Below are 21,100 nucleotides of genomic sequence, written 5' to 3'. Positions count from 1 at the left end.
AAGGTGAGTCGTAAATCTAAACATGAAAACTAAAACTACACTGATTCTAGAAGAAAACTTTGGAAAGTAATTCACAACCTGGGCCCCGACAAAGATTATTAGGTACAAAACAAAAAGCAGCAACCGCTAAAGAAAAAAGATCAAATGGGCTTCATCAAAATTAAAAACTTAATTTTCATCAAAAGACACAATTAAGAAAATGAAATAAACAAGTCATAAACTGGGAGGAAATGGTTTGATAGATGTGCGGGCATGTTGGTGTGTATGTGTCTATCTACATGTGTGTTCATTTATATATGAAATCAATACCAAAGGCAAAAATCCCAATTTAAGAAACTTCACAAAAAGAAGGCTTATGAATGACCAAAAAAGCAAATGAAAGGTGCTCTAAATCATTAGTCATAAAGACACGGCAAGTTAAAATTACAGTGAGATACCACTTCGTATCCCGTGAGAATGGCTACGATTGAGAAAGACAGACTGAGAATGTTGACAAGTTTGTGGAGGAAGTAGACTCTGATGCATGGCTATTTGGAGGACAAAATCCACGACTCCTCTGAAGTACTGGAGGCAGTTCCTTACAAAGTTAAATACACACCTTTAAAAAAAGAAAAAGAAGACTGGAAGATTTGCACCATACAATTTCAAGACTTAACTACAACACTGTAGTAATCAAACTGTGATAATGATGTATGGATAGACATATAGAACAAGGGGACAGAAAAAGACCCACAATATATGATAAATTGATTTTTTGACAAAGGTGTCAAGGTAATTCAATGAGGGAGAAGGTAAACTTTTTAAAAAACGGTGCAAGAACAATTGAATATGCATATACAAAATAAATGAACCTTGACTCTTGTTTCACATCATTTATAAAAGGGAGCTCAAAAATTGATCATAAACCTAAACCTAAGACTAAAATTATAAAACTTCTAGGGGTGCCTGGGTGGCTCAGCAGTGAAGCATCTGACTTTGGCTCAGATCATGATCTCACGGTCTGTGCATTGGAGCCCAGTGTCTGGCTCTGGGCTGACAGCTCAGAGGCTGGAGCCTGCTTTGGATTCTGTGTCTTCCACTCTCTCTGCCCCTCCCCTGCTCATGCTCTGCCTCTTTCAAAAATAAATAAACAAAAAAAAATTTTTTTTTAAATAAAACTTCTACAATAAAATCTTGTGATCTTGGGTTCAGGAAGGATATCTTAGAAAGGACACAAAATATGAATTATAAAAGAAAAAAATTAGAAACTTGGACTTCATCAAAATAGAAAATTGCTTTTGTCTTTTTTTTTAGTGTTTAGTTACTTATTTCGAGAGAGAGAGAGGGAGAGAGAGAGAGAGAGAGAGAGAGAGAGAGAGAGAGAGAACAAGTGTAAGCAGGGGAGTGGCAGACAGGGAGAGGGAGAATTCCATGCAGGCTCTGGCTGTCAGCACAGAGCCCAATGCAGGGCTTGATCTTATGAGCCACGAGATCATGACCTGAGCCGAAATCAAGAGTTGGACGCTTAACCAAACGAGCCACCCAGGCACCCCAAGAAAATTGCTTTTTGAAAGATACTGTTACAAAATTGAAAACATATGCTGCACTGGGAAAAAATGTTGGCTAAACATGTATTTGATGAAGGATTTGTATACATAATATGTAAAGAATTCTCAAAACTCACAGGAAAATAACTTAATTTTTTAAAAATGTATAAAGGTTTGAGCAGACATTTTATCAAACAGTATAAGACTGGCACATAAGCACTTGAAAAGATGCTCAATGTTATTAGTCATTATGGAAATGCAAATTAGAACCAAGTGAGGAAAATGGCAGAGTAAGGATCTTTGAGAATTCTTTCCTCAATGAAAGCAATGAAAAAACTGGCAAAAATGGTTAGAATCAACTTTTTCAGAACTCTGCAAATTAACCAGTCTTGCAGCAATGTGGGGAGCATTTGTTCAAGAAAAACAGATAAATCTCAGAAAGAACACAAGTTCTGTGGTATTCTAATTTGCCCTGGTCTCATCCCTACTCTCCAGCTCCAGAGTAGTTTTGAAAACCAGCAGCCCCGAATCATAGTAAAAACCAGCAATCTGGCAGCCACCAGAGGAGGTGGAAGGGGGTTGGAGCTACTTCAAAGCCCCATTCCCAAAGAAATGTCATTATATATGTCTAATGATTCCCTGGAGGATCTCATTTGCTATCTGTATTTATTTGACCTGAGTCAGAACTCACCCATGCCTCTGTGTGTGTGTGTGGGGGGGGGGGGGGGGGGGGTAGATTTGCCAAAAATAGTTACAGGCAATTGCTTAATTCTATGACTGTCTGATTCCATGAATTGTCCATGATTCCATGACAGTTGGGGCAAGCAATGAACTAACCAAAAAGCTTAAAAGGGAAATTAAGTATGAGATGCCCATAAAACCTTGGAAAGCTTTGACATATCCCTGAGAATCTAAAAGGCCACGAGCATACATGGGGCTGTGTACAGGCACAGGAAAGGCCTGAGAAACCCTATGCCTGATTGACTTTGAGGCTCTGTGCAAGCAGGAAGTAAAGGATAAGGTCGACATGTCAACTGACTGGCTGAGCGTTCAAGGCATGTTCCCACATTAATGCAGAACCCTTTGCAAAGACTGGGACTCATATTGGTTCTAAGTGTTTTAAGGAAAACTGTCTAATTATCAGATGATCAGTAAGCTATAAGCAATAACCACAGTGGCCACACTCAACAAAGAATACAAATTTTATAGGAATATGTCAGAAAAGTCACCAAGCAAACTAACAGCAAGAATTACAACAACCAGCAATGACAACACACCCTAAGGAGGGGAGAGAACCTGACTTCCAGAGTTGTTACATTATATCATTTAAAATATCCAGTTTTCAACAAAAAATTAGGAGACATGTAAAGAAATAAGAAAGTATGACCCATACGCAGAAGAAAAAACAAAAAGCAAAAAGCAATCAGTGGAAACTCTCTGAGAAAGCACAGACATTGGGCTTTGTAAGCAAAGAATCTAAATTAGTTATTTTAAATATGTTCAAAGAAACAAAGTATGCCAGGTCTAAAGAACTGAAGGAAATGATGAGAACAATGTCTCACCAAACACAGAATATCAATAAAGAGATAGAAATTATATAAAAGAGTCAAACAGGAATTATGACATCAAAAAGTACAATGACAAGTGAAATGTCACCAGAGGGAGGGGCTCCACAGCATATTTGAACAGGCTGGAGAACGCATTAGCAAATATGAAGGTAGGTCAATTGAGATGATCTAATCTGAAGAATCTGAAGAAAAAGGAATGAAGAAAAATTAACAGAGCCTCAGAGACCTGTAGAACACCGCCCAGTATGCATAATTAGAGTCCCATAAGGAGGGTGGTCATGGTAAGGGGCAGAAAGAATATTGGAAGAAATATTGGTCAGAAACTTCCCAAATTTGAGGGAAAGAATCAACTGACACATCCAAAATGCTCAACAAACCCCAGGTAGGAAAAACTGAAGGAGAGCCATGCCTAGACATACCATAACCAAACTGTCAAAATCAAAACCAAACAACATTCTCCTACACCCTAACGAGAATGGCTAAAATGAAAAAGGGCATGAGGTCACCAGAACCCTTATGCATTTCTGGTGGAAATGCAAAATGGCACTGTTACTTTAGAATATATTTTTTTACTCTCATATACATTAAACACACACTTACCACATAACTCAGCAACTCCACTCTATGTCCTCAAGAGAAATAAAAACACTAGGACCTCACGAAGACTTACATTTGAATGTTTACAGTAGCTTTTTAAACTAACAGCTCCAAACTGTAAAAAAACAAAAGAACAAAAACAAAAAAACAACAAAAAACCTAAGTGTCCATCAACTGATGAGTGAATAAACAAATTGTGGCATATCCATTCCATAAAATACTGCTCAGCAATACACAGAAATGAACTAGTTATGCATACATCGACATGGAGCTCATGCTCAAAAGCATTCAGCTAAGTGACAGAAATGAGACATAAAATATTACATAACATGATTTAATTAATGTATGAAAGTCTAGAAAAGACAAAACTGTGGTGACAGAGAACAGATCAATGGTTGCCAAGGAAAATGTATGAGGAACTCATTGACTCCAAAGGGACATGAGGGAATTTCAGAAGATAATATAAATGCTCTTTGTTATGCTTATGATGATGTTTACAGACCATATATATTTGTTAAAACTCATCAAGTAATTTATTTAAGATAGGTGATTTTTATTACATGTAAATTATATCTCCACAAAACAAATTAATTCAAAACATAGAAGAAAAAGTAATCATATACCTACCTATGGGTCACCTGTGTAGCTCGGTTGAGCATCTGACTACTGATTTTGGCTCAAGTCATGATCCAGGGTCATGGGATCGAGCCCTGTGTCAGCTTGGAGCTGAGCATGGAGATTGCTTAAGATTTTCTCTTTTTCTCCTTCTGCCCCTCTCCCCTAGCTCCTCCATGCTCTCTCGCGTGCGCGCTCTCTCTCTCTCTCTCTCTCTCTCTAAAACAAAGAAACAAAGAAAATACTTACCTATAACTCAGCAATTTCACTCCCGTTATTTACTCAAAAGAAGTGAAAATATATGTCATCAAGGAGACTTGTACAGAAATGTGTATGGCAGTTTTATTTATAAAAGTCAAAACACAAAAGCAAAAAGTCCCTCAACAAGAGAATGGATGAGCCAATTGTGGTATATTCATACAATTAAATGATACTTAAAAGGAATCAGTAACTTGGATGAATCTCAAAAATATTATGGTGAGCAAAAAGCTAGATTCGAAACAATATATATTGCATGATTTCATTTGTATGAAGTTAAGAATAAGCAAAACAAATATATGGTGATAGAAAGCAGAAGACTGGTATTATTTCTTAGGGGTGGTAATTGACTCAAAGGGGACATAAGGAAACTTTCTTGGGGGGAATTGAAATATTCTACATCATGACTAGGGAATTTGTTACAGGGAATTTGTTACAGGGTATACTCACTTGTTACTTTTGGTAGAATGCTACACTTGAGCTTTGTGCATTTCAGCATGTATAAATTTTACAAACTTCAAAGGATTCTCATTGCATTTAGGATAAAATTCAGACTCCTTTATGAGGCCTTTAAAATACCCGCCCACTTCTCCAATTTACCTTATTCCACACTTTCCGTTCCTCCCCTTCTTCCAGGCATATGAGCTTCCTTTAGGATGTCAAGCCTAACCTAGTAATCTGGGCCTTTGCACATGCTGTCCTTTTGCCTGGATACTCTCCTCTGCCCCTTCACTTGTCCCAGCCATTCTCATACTTCAGGTCTCAGATAAATGCCACCTCCTCCAAGAAGCTTTCCTTGACTACACCTAAAAGTGGACCTCCTTGGTTGTTTGCCTCTGTCCCTAGTGGTTGCACTCACAGTATTTATTAACAATTCCTCATATTTTGTGGTCTAGTTACCTCTTTTTGCCACCCACAGAGCTGTAAGTCCCCAGCTCTGTCAACAGTGTTCTGTGTTTTGTTTTCCACTGTCTAGGGAAGTGGGGATGGAAGTTGTTTTTATTTAAAAGCAACACCTATCACTTTTTTCTCCAAACCTGTCTCAAGCACTTTTTCATCCCTGTCAGTCCTGACTTTCCAAATTAAATTAAAAATTCCTAAGGGTAGGCATCAGATTTATTTATTTCCAAGGGGGACTCCCTAGACACTCACTTGGTTTGATGTAGCTTCTGCTGCAAAAGCCTTACTTGCCCTCTGTTCAGCTCACCTGCTACTATGTCAGAATATCAGGATCCCCAATGTTAAAGATATTTGTTGGGTCAAGATAAAAATATCTCTAGGAGGCCCCTGTGGAAATAGGAATACATTCTTTGGAGTGGACAAAATGTTGTCATGTAGGTATCATTAATAATAGCCCTCCTTGGGGCGCCTGGGTGGCGCAGTCGGTTAAGCGTCCGACTTCAGCCAGGTCACGATCTCGCGGTCTGTGAGTTCGAGCCCCGCGTCAGGCTCTGGGCTGATGGCTCGGAGCCTGGAGCCTGTTTCCAATTCTGTGTGTCTCCCTCTCTCTCTGCCCCTTCCCCGTTCATGCTCTGTCTCTCTCTGTCCCAAAAATAAATAAAAACCGTTGAAAAAAAAATAATAATAATAGCCCTCCTTTACTCTTAAAAGTGTCCCAGTTTGGACATGAAATTCTATAGCCATCCTACCCAGCAGGAAACCTCACTGACACAGTGGCATGGAGGAGAGGTAAGCTGTGGTGGGGGCCGAGGGACAGGTGGCTGGCAGATGAGACAGACAGGTGCATAAAGTTGATAGGAGGTGCCAGATGTGCAGGAAGGAGGAGGAATGGTGAACAGTGGGCGATGAAAGGGGTCCCAGAAAGGGAAAGGAGAGGTCAAGACACGTTTGTTGCCTTGACAATTTTGTCAGCCTCTACTTCAGCCTCCAACACTCAAAACATAATCCACCTTTCCTTGAGGTGAAGGTGATGAGCACCAGTCTTGTCTACAGGAGAATTAATGCATATTCACAACTTATATTGAACCCACAACCCTTGTTTATTCTAGAAGAGGAGTTAGGAACTTCTCTTTCAACACTTTAATCCTTTGGCCTAATCATTTTCCAGCAGTGGCTGAAGCTGCGTACAGACTAATCACAGAGGGAGGGGTGGCAGGGGTGGGGGTCGATGGGGAGATCCTTTGTGAGCCAAGCAAACAGTCAGTTTGAGCGTGGAATGCTGGCTAGACAGCACCAGTTTCTTGATCCCTCTGGGTTATGTTCCGGCAATTCCCACGAATGCTTATCTAAGGTTCCCTGGCCTGCCTGACAGTTCACTGTTTGCACCTCTTAACAGGGCTGGTCTATGGAGAAAACCCCTTTTCAGATTTCTCTCTCCCCTGAGCCTGGAAAAGAATCTCCTTTTCACTGTGACCTCCTGCCATGGCTGTTGGCCGGAGATGGAAAACCCAGGGCTCATCAGGCGGTAAATGTTTCCGGGTGTTTCCATTGAAGGTCTGCCATGGGTGGAGAGGCTGGACTCGACTTTCTGCAACTTCTCCACCACAGCTGAAAGCAGGGAGCTCCAGCGGTGAGCTGCCTTACACCCATGCTCACCATCTGCCATGAAAAGGGGAGAAGAAACATTGTGGTCTTCATGGACCACGGAAACCTATACTCCAAAGATGGTCACTTGGCAGCTTTTTGAATCCCCTTTTTCTACCCCAGCTGGGCTCTCTCTCAGAATTGTTTTCCAAGTGGCAGCTTGTGTTTATTCTACTGGGCTTTTGGAAAATTTAAGGAAAGAAAAAAATCAACAAAGTGTAGTTATGTGCATGGAAAACCATATGCTTCATAAAACTGCATATGTGCTGTGTTTAAGATGTACAGGAAGATACGCAAAAATAAACACCTGCCAACTTCCCAATCTACCTAGATTAGAAACTTCAGAAAGCCTATGTTCATACGCAAAAAATACAGCCTGACTTAAGTGTCACAGGTTGTTAAAGCTGAAAACTGACAGAGCTCATTCAAAGTTTTCACATTCAGATTCCTATGGGGAGCAGACAGGTCGTCTAAGTGAGTGAAATGGGCCAGGTGGGGCCCGTGGGGAAATGGAACAAGATGGGGACTGCCCAAACTAGTTCCTTCAGGCAATTGTTGCCCATCGAAAGCACAAGGACAGCTAGACATCAAGAATATGTGAATTCTCTTGATCTTTTCAGTGTTGTTGGGTCATTCCAATTAATTTAAAGCCATTGTATAGGCCAAACAACACTGCAAATAGGATTTGATCCGTGGACATCCAGGTTGAGAACTCTTCTAGAAAGATTCCATAATTTATTAATAGATGAGTGGTTTGACGTAAAGAAAGACTTCCACAAAGTCACACTGATTATGAATAACAGATCGTCACCCGGGCACAGCTTTTATAACCGTTGTCCTGGTGGTCTTTCTGCTGATTCTGATGTTGTGTGACCTGCTTCAGCGTGGGATGATGCTTCATGTACAGGTTTCCAGAGGATCAGCTGAGTTGTGCATTTTTCCTGCTTATTTTTCATTTGCCCCTCAAGATCCATTCTGCACCCACTTTATCTTGCTCTTTGTCTCAAGAGGCTGACCTGTATTGCCTAGGTCAACGGGCTCCCTGGTCTTTTGGCTTTCAGCGGAGTTTAGCCAATGAGAGGCCCCAATATGAGCTCAAAGAGATGGTGGAAGGACACTGATGTGTTTCCCTCCGCAAAAGGCTCCTATCAGGCAGCATGCTCCTTGGAACTTTCTCTGGGTTTTGGTAACCACACCCTCTCCTTGCCCCTTCAGGCTTAGGGATGGTAATGGCCCCCAATTATTCTTGGGTTCAGAGTGCTGCATTCTTCCCCAGTGGGTTCCCTAAACCCTGTCCATAAGTTTCTGAATAGTTCCTTTATTAATGTTTCTTCAATTACCAGTTGATATTGGGTAAGCAACTATCCTGGCTTGCCTGAGACTCTGTTTTAGCACTAGAAAGCTTGCATCCTGGGAAATCCCTCAGTCCTAGGCAAACCATGACGTTAGTCAATCTATGTATGAGCTATATTTGTATGCTTCTTCAAACTCAGCTGCTTCCTTTGCCATTCTATTCCTTCTCTCATATCTTTAATAGTTTCAGATATACTTATTTCATAGTCTCTTAAACATACTTGCATTACTTCTTTTTCTTTCTTTCTTTCTTTTTTTTGGTGGAGCCCAACACAGGGCTTGAACTCACGACCCTGAGATCAAAACCTTAGCTGAGATCAAGAGTCAAGTGCTTAACCGACTGAGCCACCCAGGCACCCCGATACTTCTATTATTTCTGAATCTTAGGGTGTTCATTAATCTTTTGCTGCATCCAATGACTCTCACTCATGGTGGCTAACTTCCTTGTAGGAGTCCTGTGTGCCTGTTTGTGTCCCAACAGTTTTACAATTGCTTCTATTTTATTCTGAGGGTTCGGTTGACCTGAACAGCTTGTGCTCACTTGGCAGGAGTACGCATGTGGATACCCTCCCCATATGTGGCACAGACTTGGGATTCTCATGTCTTGGACATAACTTAATTTTCTTCTTTAAAACCGGGCTTTAGACAGGTGGCAAGATTTCTTGCTTCTTTCCTAGACTCAAATGTGGAGTTTTCATAGTTGCCATTTTATAGACATTGTAACTTGTCAAGGCTCACAGCTTTATGCTGAAGCTCAGTTTTGGTTCCCCTGCCCGGCAAGGGCTTGAGGCCACATCTCCTGTAAATCTAGCAACCGTCAGGCCCCCAACCGCCAGCTCTTACGGCCTCTATCTGGGTCAGAAACTTTGCTGAAATGCCAGCCCTCCATTACAAGTCCTGGCTTTGATTTCTCTCTTCATTCCTTGCACCAGAGGAATTTTTTTTCTGCCTTTCATGTCAGAATTTTATAAAATTCTTTTTTTTCATTCAGCCTTTCTATGAATCTGGTCTGCTATGCCGTCAGAACCAAAGATTACTTTGAAACCCTGAAGCTCATACCCAGCATAAACTGGAAGGGGGCTTATGTGATTCTGCTTCTGCCCTTGCACAGTCAGTGAGAGAGTCTGGCTCACAAACTAAGGCCAAAATGCAGCCAGTCTCAGGGGCCAGACTTGGGTACCTAACCAAGTGTGAGTCACTTCTGATGCTAATCTAGTCTCATTGAAGGTGATTGGCACCAGGAGGCAAAGTGGAAATGAAATATTCATTGCCTATTCAATATTACCTAATTTGTATGTCCAAGTGTTGACAAAAGAGAGGCCTTTGCTGTCTACTTTATGAGTAATTGTAAATTAATATGCAACCCTGCACCCATTCTAGTGAGAAGAGAATAACTTCCATTTGCCAACTGTTCGACCACATGGCCTGGTTTCAACTGCAGATGTCACCCATCCTGCTGGAAATTTAGAGGGATGGAGAGACTTCCTAAGAGGAGCAACTCGGAATAACATTACAGAATGTGGAATCTAAGAATCTTAAATAGCCGAGGTCAAAAAAACAAACAAACATTCAAGATCATCTTATTTAACAGGTGAGGAAGATGAGGCCCAACTTGGATTTCAGGTTTAGACATCTCTTCCAGCACTTTTACGGCACAGCCACACGGTCATTTTGCTCCTGAAGTGATTTTCTCACTGTATAGCTTGCTAGACTTTGTTTTTCCACTGAAAGGTTGCATTGAACAGATCTTTGAATGTTCAATGCCTACACAGAACTTGCAGGCAGGACTAGCGTGTCACATCCATCAGAATGACGTCCAGACCAAAGACGGCAACCTGTTCTTCATTTGCATAATTAATACATCAGGCCCTAAGCTTTCCCAGGGCTTGATCAGAGAGGAGATGCCCAGGGCTTTGACACTTTGCAAATGTCAGTTTGAAGTTCCAGACATTTCTGCTAACCTGTAGGTTGTCAGCACAGGAGCCAGTACCCCTCCCTGCCCCCGAACGCCAGCACAAAGCAGTTCCTCTATCACCTCCCCGCCAGAGCCCTCTTTAGGGGGTTTCAGCTCAAGTCAAGAGCTAGGAGTTCTGAATCTAATTTCTTCATTCAATAACAGAGGCAAGAGCCAGTGGGAGAGGGTACTGGAGGAATAAGGTGATGTGGGTGAAGCAGAAGGGAAAAGCAGGACTGTAATTGGAAAAGGGGAAACTGATCCTGATAAAACTAGTAAGCGTCGTTTGTGTCCTTTGCATTCATTATCTTATTTAATCATTACTACAATGCTGCGAGTGAAGTACTACTCTTAATCCCATTCTGCAGATGAGAAAACTGAGGCACCAGGTAGTGGAGCAGGGGAACACACAGCTGGTTAAGTGGCAGAACCAGAATTTGATTCAGGCACTTTGACTTAGGAACCTCCAGTCGTAACCACTATGGGTGTTATGTCCTGTACTCTGGGGAGCAACATGGTTCAAACTAATGTGTATCTGTCCTTGTGACACTTCCTAGGCATGCTCCCTTCTCTTAGTTTTAGATTTTAGTAATAACAATACCTAGATACTTCTGACAGAAAAACACTGAGTTGAATAAATGCTTTATACGCACACCTTACCTCATTTGTCCTCACTGCTCTATGAGATATTATTGTTCCCATTTTACTGATAGGAAAACAAAGGCTGAAAGGAGGCTAGGTCACTAGCCCAACAGCAGACAGGTAGTAAGTGGTAGAGGCCACATTCAAATCCAGGCCTTCTAATGTCAAAGTCTGATCTCTTGTTGCTATGGCAGCAGATTTCAAACTTCAATGTGTACCCTGAGAGTCTTTTAAGAAAGCAGATCCCAGTCCTCTCCTCCCAGATTCTGAATCAGTGGATCTGGGGAAATCCCAGGAATGTGCCTTCTTCAGCTTTTCAGAGTTGAGGACTCTGCTTTTCCAGCCCACACTGTGCCATAATGCCTCTATGACTATAATAGATCAGACATAAACTGGTCAGTTGGATTTTAGCTCTGACAACATAGTATTGCTAAAGCCTGCTCTCTGCTGCTGGCTGGATTATCCAAACCTTATTGCTCACTGTATTTGCTCAACACATTACGGATGTTCTTTTCTTCCCCCTTCCTGCACATAGCACTGAGTACCAAGGTATCTGTGTTAGCTGGGACATTTTTCATTGAAAATGACAAAAATACAATTAATACAAACTTTAGTGAAAGGGGAGAATTCAGTGGCCCACTGAACCGAAGACTCCAAGGGTGATCTTACCTTCAGGTATGGCTTGATCCAGGTGGCCAACCGGTGTCACCAGGAATTCATCTTTGTCCACTTTTCAGTATTGTTTTCCTCTGTATTTGCTTCATTCTCAGGTCCAGGCTCTCTTCAAGAACTGATGGCCATCTGAAACTTCAGGCTTACATTCATGTAATTTAGTGACTCCTGTGGAAAGAGGGAAACTCATTCTCAATTGTTTTGGCAAAAATCCCCAGGATGAGTCTCATTAAGCTGTGTTGATTTAAATTCTCATTCTTGAACCAAATACTGTGGCCTCTGGCTGTAAAATACTCCAATTGGCTAAACATTGCCTACCCCTGGGAGGTGGGGTTGGGATACGCAGGATCAGCTGGACCATAACCACATGACCTGAGATGAGGGAGAGGTGGTTCTCTAAAAAAAGAATAATGAAGGGCATAAAAGGAATAGATAAGAGGCAGGTGAAATTTACCCAGGCCCAGCATTAGAGCAAGATGTCTGATTCCTGGGGCAGAAATAACCAGGCCACAATTGATTCTTCTCTGGGAAATTGACTCTTCAGGCTTTTCCCGTACTCATATGCAAGTTAGGCTGGTTTGGGGACCCTAACGTTTTGAGTACTAACAAAACAAAACAAAATAAACTTGTCCCTTTACAAATGGAATAGAACACACAATAGAATTTCAGAGTTGAGAAGGATCTTATTGATTTTCCAGTCCAGCCATTTAATTTTGACATTTTAAAAAATCAACAGAATTAACCATTTTGAGTTAGAAAAATCAATAAACCATTCACTGAGCACACAAGTAAGGAGCAGGTTTGTTGATGTCTGTGGAAACAGCACTAGAAAGTTTGGAGTCTTGAGTTCAAGTTCCAGATGAAGGAGGCAGGTCCCATAAGCAATGTGGGTCCCACCTTCTTCCACCTGGTGATTGGTGACACTTTTCTCAGTGACAGTCATATTGGAGTCAGGACCACAACCCACGTCCCCTGGCCTAGAACTCTTTCTTTCGTCTTTGCAGTCCTTTTTTTTTTTTTTTTTTAATGTTTATTTATTTTTGAGGGCAAGGCACACACATGCATGAGTGTGCAGGGCAGGGGAGGAGCAGAGAGAGAGAGGGAGACAGCAGATCTGAAGCAAGCTCTGCCCTGATAGCCGAGCACCAGATGCGGGGCTCAAATTCACTGAACTGACCCAAAGTCTGATACTTAGTTGACTGAGCCACCCAGGCGCCCCTATCTTTGCAGCCCTGGAGGGAGCTCATGTCCCCTCCCTTTCTTGGTCCTACTTTCTTTGCTCTTTCCTCCTGTTATACTTCCTGCCAATCAAGGGTTTGCATCGCTCATGCAGCCTGCATTTATGGACTTCACAAAGCATGTAAGGAAAGGAGTGACAAGGGAGACGCAGTTGGGCCCTCGAACGTACAACTGGGATGTCCTCAAGTTTCTTGGGAAACGCTTCTTTCCTGCCAGTTCGTCCCCATCTGCCACACAACCCCCTCAGTCTCAACATCAGAGTCCTCCCCAGTCGTTCTCATTCCTCAAAACACCTTCCTCCTCAGGGAGGTTGTGCAGAGACCAACTCACTCCCTTTCTTGCTTTCCTGCCCCACGGGCACAGAGTAACCTTTCTCCAAGCTCATTCAGCACCACCTCACACCATCCGTTAAAATTTAACGGCAAGTGCTTAGCAAAAAGATGACGAGCTTTACTGGCAATTCAAACCAGGTTATTGGGCACCATCTGCCTTCCTTCAAATTAATGGGAAGAAGGAATGGATCCTTTGGGCCTTGTTTATTTTTAGATCATTGCAAAGGAACCCAGAGGGCTGCCTCTTGATCATGTTAGTCCCCAGTTTAAACGAGGCCAAAATATCAAGGGAGAGAAGAAGTGACCATAAATAGGTATCTCTTCACATACAGTAGTTGTGGGAAAAGCAGAATAAAGTGTTTCGGTATCCCTGTCTTCCCTCTATCATCCCCACCCATCCCCGGACTCACTCAGAAAAAAGCAACTAGACGTATAGCCCCAAGGAGGTAGCTGATTGAGACTTTGCTGGAATAACAGGAGTACAGCAAGCACATCCCATCTCTCCAGCAGCCCACATCAAATTCAGGCCAAGTCAGTGTTTATAATTCACCTTCAATGTCAGCTCCTGAGGCAATCAGAACTCCAGAGACGAATCTCTCTGGAAAATGCTAGATAGGTCAAGTTTGGACTTGACTGAGCTTAGAAGGATGATTCCATAGGAGCTGTGGAGGAGACTGGGCTCCCATAGTTTTCAAACACGAGTGTGCACAGGATTCCTCTGGGACGCTGTCAAAAGGCAGATCCAGACCACATTTGCAGCGATGTGATACAATGTATCCAAGTGAGAGGAGGGAGTGTGCTTTTAACAAAACCCTGGATAGTTCTGAGGCAGGAAATTATTCTGGGGGCCCCCTTGAGAAATTCTCTCCATCTCATGACCTCCTGCCCCCAGGCTGCCTTTCTAAAACTCTCCCCCTAGCAGGCATTGGCTCTAGAAGGCTCCCATTAAAAATCAAACAGATTCCCCCAATGATGAACCAGTAACTCGTTAATAGATGCTAACCCTTCTACACAGATTGATGAGCAGACAGAAGCACTGCACTTAGATGGACCAGTACAGGACTGATAGGAATGAGCTAGGAAGTCCTGAACATGGGCCTCCCAGGAGCATGAACAGAGGGAAAGGAAGGATGGGGAAGGCTGGGGTGGGGGAAGGAGGATGAAGACACTGGGTCTTATGGGGTTTGGAGACAAAGGTGGAGCCTTGCCAGGATAAGAAGAGAAGAGGGAAGTGATGGGGAGTTGGAAAAGTCATGGAAAAGGATAAGAAATTTCAATATAATTTTGGCTACCTTCCCGTTTCTTCTAGTGCACATTCTCCAGGATTGGAAAGAACAGCAGCGCATATGATTTTCCCATCCCTGATAAGTACCAGGTATTTGGGAGGGGGGAATGTCTGTGTTAGCAACATTCACATTAATACATTACTAAGGGGCATCTGGGTGGGTCAGTTAGTTGAGCGTCGGACTTCAGATCAGGTAGCAATCTCTCAGTTTGTGAGTTCGAGCCCCACATCAGGCTCTCTGCTATCAGCACAGAGCCTACTTTGGATTCTCTAGTCTCCTGTCTCCCTCCCCCCACCTCTCAAAAATAAATAAACATTAAAAATTTTTTTAAAATACATCAATAAAATTATCCTATTGGCCTAACATGTTTGTACATTATAAAATATAAAAACAACTTTTTGGCAATTCGTTGGCAAATTATTTCATTTATTTATATGGCAATTATTACCTTCGGGAGCGTTTTGTGAGATCTACTTAATGCATTATATTTTACAAGCTCCCATTGGTGTCCTGTCAGAACCTCATCATTATAAAATTGTTTCATTATTAAATAAGCGTGGGAAATGCTAAAGTCCAAATTGTCTTGTTTGCATACACCCAGTGATGGGGAACTCTTTTCCACCAGCAGTGAGACAGCTCAGTGTGCTGCTGGAAAACTCTACCGGGAAGAGCATTCTTCCTTATGTCCAATTAATGGTTCTGAAATTCTAGTGAACACCAGAATTAGTGGCGGGTTGGGGAAACACAGCTTGTGGGCCCCACCCCCAGAATTTCTGCCTCAGTACGTGTGTGGTGGGGCCTGAGAACTTGCACCTAGGACATGTTCTCAGCTGCTGCTGCTGTGGCTGCTGGTCCAGGACCACATTTGAAAACCACTGGCCTAACCCTGGGCACCTCCCTGTAATTTCCACTCCCTCGTCCCTAACTCTGATTCCCAGAATGACTGAGCAAGTCTAATTCCTTGTCTAAAACAAAGAACTTCAAACATGGGGCTTCAAACATGCAGCTTCCCAATGCAACGTAAGCACAAGCGTAAGGCTGGGTATGCAGCGTTCTCCTTTCTTTATTCACAGTAGCTCAAACAGTGCTGGCAACTTAGTGTGCATGCAAGAAAGATCTGTTGATTGACTGGCTGGCAGACAGTAATCACTATATAATTGTAGCTCATTATTCTTATTACTTCTGAGGAATAATAATCTCACAAGGCAGATCTTCTTTCTAGAGGGCTCCAAGATAAGCTATAAATGCACTCTGACCCTGTCTGCTGTGTTTCCAGACCTCAGTAGGGCCTAGAACCATGTAAGGAGTGTCCTTTTGCCTCAGGGTAAGGAATTTCTAGAATTTTCCATACATGGGCCTGGCTCATATTATTCTACATTTCTTTAAAGAATGGGCTCACAAAAGGAATGATGTGATGACTATTTTCAGCAAAGAATTCTCTTACTGAATGGAAGAAAAGTGTGGAAGTCAGCAATCAGATGGGAGATGAAAGTGTGAAACCAGTATCCCTCAGGGGATGTCCTCCAGACATCCTCGCAGTAATTTACCTCAACCCTCCACAGCTGGAAAAGAGCAAAAGAGAGGTTGTGCAAAGAGCCTAGGGTGTGTACACAGCAGCTTCTTATTCCTGTCCTTCCCGAGGGAATGAACCTCTATCCAGTGTCATTTGTCATTATCAGTGTTCCCACCCTAGTGTTCACATCCCATTGTGTCCCTCGGTGATGAAGTTGGTTTGCATCTTGTAGCTGGCCTTGGTGGTTCCCCAACCTGGTGCTTCAGTTTAAGGAAGAAGAAATAAAAAGGCTTTCAAGTGAATAACTATAAAAGCAATTCATTTTTGTCCTAAAGCATAAGTAGGGTCTGGGAGAGTTGAATGGAAAACTTCCTTTTCAGAGCTCTTCCCAGGCTCAGGAACAAGTTATTCCAAAGCCATCACAGGCAAAGAGAAAAAACAGAAGAAACTATTGCTATAATTATTGCTAATTACAATCTCATGATTCCATTTAATCTCCACAGAAGAAGTTCACCAACTGGAGAATGCCATTGATCCTCTGTGCCCAAGCCAATTAGATATTTTGGTCCAATCCAGAATGGTTACCCAGCCTTTGCCAGAATGAAATTGTGTTTAGAATTTTATTTTTATAGTCTCTGAGGCATCCCAGATTTTAACAGGACATTGGATACCATCCAGTTGTGGCACATCTGCTCCAACAAGATCTGCATATTTCAAAAATCATTAAGAAGTTAATACCAAAACCTGTTTTAACTCTCTCTCTCATGACAAGTGGTTTTTTTAATGTTCAAGCGTTTAGATTTCCCTTCGAAAAATGAAAATGATTCCTTTACCTTGGGATTTTGATCCAGATAGCGGAGGAGGAAAGAGATTATAAGTGACATCTTAATTTGGGGCACCTCATTAGTCAGGGGGACTTGGTTTTTGATGATGCTCTTCTAATTGACTATCTGCAGATGGCCATTCTCTGGAGTGTTGGAGAACTCTAAGAATCCCACTTACAGTCCTCCCGAGTTTTGCAGACTCCTGCCTTTCACTGCCTGAGGGTTCCTGGAGCTCCAGAAATCACAGAAGGGGGTGGGGCCTCAGTCATTTACCTCCCCTGTAATGTGAAGCAAGTTGTTTATACCCTCTGACCCTCTGCTTTCTTGAGGTGTAAGATGAATAGAACGCTCCCTGCCTGAAAGTTTGCTGTGAGAATGGAAAATACAGCATCTGTTGTCCTAGGGCAGGGGACAGGGTCAGTGCCCAAAACAAAACTGTGTATTTGTTTATTCAACCAAAAGTTAAGCACAAGAGTGAGTGCACAATATAAGGGCCCTGCTTTCCTGGTCATTATGGTCTGGTGGAGAAAACAGATTATGAGTCAAATAATCACTCAGTTTAATTAAAGATGGAAGTAAGTACAATAAAGGAGAATTTACAGCAGAGAAACTGCTACTTAGTTGGGGGTGGACAAGGGGTCAGGGTGGGGATTAGGGAAGAGGAGGAAGTAACTTTTGAGCTGAGATCTGAAAGACAGGGGTGGGGGAGCCACACTGCAGGGCCCCTGGGGGACAGTGTCAGAGAAGCAGGCCCTTGGAGAGAACAAGGGGGTAGCTGCAGACATTGGCCTTAATTAACCACTGGCAATTTCACATAAATCACTAGCAAGCTTTAGCCCGGGAAGCCTTTGATTTAAATGACAAAATTTTACAAGTATGTCTTAAGAACAAACCTTTAATGTTGTGTGAAATAAGATTTATTGACAGGAATACTTCTTGAGCCACTTCACTAATTTCTCTGAAAAGGTAATTAGTTTATATGAAAGAAAAAAAGGAAAAAGCTTATATAGTTATATATAGCTACTTCATTACATACAGTAGATAGATAATGCATGAATGCATTAAAATTTATCATAAGTCATAAGGATAGGTGAACTGGAAGCATTTGGGATAGAGGCTCAACCGTGCTCATTACTGGTTGTATTATCTTTTTTTTTTAAGTTTATTTTTATTTATTTTGAGACAGAGAGACAGAGAGCAAGTGGGGGAGGGGCAGAGAGAGAGGAGACAGAGGGTCTCCACACTGTCAGTGCAGAGCCCAATGTGGGGCTTGAACTCACAGACCATGAGACCATGACCTGAGCCAAAATCAAGAGTTGGACACTTAACCGACTGAGCCACTCAGGCGCCCCACTAGTTATGTTTTCTCAAGCAAGTTGTTTACTTAGGGTTTTCTCTGCTTTTTTTTTTCTGTTTTTCTCTGTTTTCACTGTACTAAGAGCTTACATGACATATATTACCGAAGGTTCACAACTATTCAGTGCTATCAACGTCCTCCTCCTCCTCCTCATTAGCATTATCTCCACTTTACTGAAGAGACAGAGGTTCAAAAAATTAAGTAGTATGCCAAGTTTTACATAGGTAATAAATAATAAGATTGGCATTTTAATCCTGGCAACCATTTCCCAAATCTGTGTTCTTAAAACCACAGCATCATTTGCTCTGTCCAGCCTGGAAGGTGGTCTTGAACATGAAACAGTCTGGAAAGACACCACACCAATGTAAGAGACCACCAGGATGCACATTTCTGCTTTCCTCCCATGAAACCAGACCCTGTCAGGTTCGCCTCAACTTGATTCCAACCATCCAAGCTGGGACTTCAGCAGAGGTTTTTTTAGCAGATGTTTCCTGTATGCCCAGGGGCTCGTGGGTCCACTGGAATCATTGGCGAGGTATTCAATACACGTGCAGATGTACATTTTTTTTGAGGTCAGTCACCCAAAACATTTACAAAGTTCTGGTAAGAAGATGCCTCTCTCCAAATAATGATCCAATGAAGTGGATTAAGGACAATAAAGGACTGAGTTCAGGAGAGATTTTTAATTCAGTCTGGTCCCAAGCAATAATGACCTGCTCACTAGATACTTCAGGTAGGCCAGTAATGTGCTAGTCCAGGGTTCTAACTGCAGTCAGGCTCCTTTAAAACTTATTCCTGGCTTACACCCTTAAACACTTCCTCAGTCCTCTACATAAATTTGTACATTTAAGAGTTAGGTAACCTTGCAGAGAAAAAAAGAGCCTAAAAGACATTGAACTCTGAACTATCCACATCCTTCAAATTCTGTGCAGTCTTCGATAATATTTATTAAGATGACTTGCACAGCACTGTGATCAGTATATACATTCCCTTTGCAGTGGTTTTTCATAAGTGGTATTTCACGTGAACACTTTCTTACATTCATGTGGTCCACACACTTGTGATTTTAATAACCTGATAGTATTCCATTCTGTTAACATTTCTTGAATACATTTAGGTCTCTTTACAAAACAGAAACCCTCAATTTTAGATCCTTAACTCACAGGTTTTCATTTTAAGATTTTAAAAAATCTGATATAGAAAATGCTAACAATGTATAACATAATGATTTCCGAGCATGGGTTTTGGAACCCAACAGACCTGTATTTGAATCCCATTTCTGTCTCTTATGAGTTATGTGACGTTGAGCAATTCACTTAAACTCTCTGGGCCCCAGTTTCCTCATTGTAAAACGAGATAATAGCAATATCTCCCACTTCAAATTGTTGCAAGATTAGCAATATGAAATGCTTAATGTGTTTTGCCGAGTGCCTAGTACATGCTAAAAGCTTGGTAAGTGATAGCTATTGGCATAATAGAAACTAGAGAACAGGGCCCACCTAGGGCCATTTCTTTAAGAGGGGCGAAAACATTATTTTTTCCAAGGTCACAAAGAAAGGAAATCTGGGGAAATAAGGAAGTTCAGTTGGCCACATGTTGGTATAATTTTACTTGCCAATTCCAAGTTTGGGTGTCTGAAACGAACATTTTCAGTCCTAAAATAAGATGGCAAACTTGGGGCTGGTGCACATGAATAAATATAGCCAGAGAATAAATACACCCCGCATGTCCCTGGCATGGTGCATCTGTTCAGCTTTACCAATCCCCACCTCCCTGCAAAGCAAATTCTTCCAAACCAAGTCAGCCCTCCACCATCAAGGAGGATTTTCGGGCACCTCCTTCAACCAAATGCTGGAACATACAAGTGAGAAGAACCACAGCGATTCTCTCTTGTCCAACTCATTCACTTTATAGACCAGGAAAAGGGAGGCTTGGGCAAGTGATGTGCATTCCCAAGGTTGCATTACTCCTGAAGAGCAGAACTGGTCTAGAACTCCTTCCTGTTATTTTATTTAAGTGTGGACTTCCTAGACTAATATTTACTTAGTTTTTAATTATCTCTTTCTTTTTTTTCCTAAAAGTAAATGTGAAAGGGAACTTTATATTACTATTAGTGGAAAATCCAGTATTACTCAACTTAAAAGATAATCATAAAAATAAGTAGCAGAACAGTGACACTGAATTCTAGCTAAAATATACAATGGTCTATCAAAAGATTGCAGCCTGAGGTGAAGCCTCTCCCCCGCAGAAAAGGAGATTAGCAAGAGTTCAAGTGCAGCTGAACAAGGACCACCAAACTTATAAATGAAAATGCCATCAAACTTTTCTCTCTGAGGGTGGAAAAGGAATGAGAAGGAAATAACTGCCTTGGCATGGTATGGGGGGTGTGAATTTGGAAACACTGGTCTGCTCCATTTTGCTTGGTTTTACTTTCTGGTGTCCCTACACTATTTTATGGGTCACTCAACTTAGAATGTTCCCTGGAAGCCTTGCATTTTGAGGTCGATGCTAAGCTCCAACAAAGCAGTCCAATTCTTTGCTTCCCTTTTCAATCTCAAAGCTCCAGTCAAACCCTCAACATCCCTGTGCAGTTAAATTGTTCTCAGCCCACTTTGAGGCTCATTTTAGCCTCAGGTTAGTCTTGTTTGTATGCATTATTATATTCAATCTCCAATGATTTTTTTCTTTCTTTCTTTCTTTTTTTTTTTTTTTTTTTTTAGTTTTTTTAAAACTTGTTTAGAGAGAGAGGGAGCATGAGTCGGGGAGGGGCAGAGAGAGGAAGTGAGAGAATACCAAGCAAGCTGCACACTATCAGCACAG

The sequence above is a fragment of the Neofelis nebulosa genome, chromosome 1, assembly GCF_028018385.1.
Source record: "Neofelis nebulosa isolate mNeoNeb1 chromosome 1, mNeoNeb1.pri, whole genome shotgun sequence".
Classification (NCBI taxonomy): domain Eukaryota; kingdom Metazoa; phylum Chordata; class Mammalia; order Carnivora; family Felidae; genus Neofelis; species Neofelis nebulosa.
The sequence above is the reverse complement of the archived record's forward strand: the minus strand, read 5'-3'. Positions refer to the sequence as shown.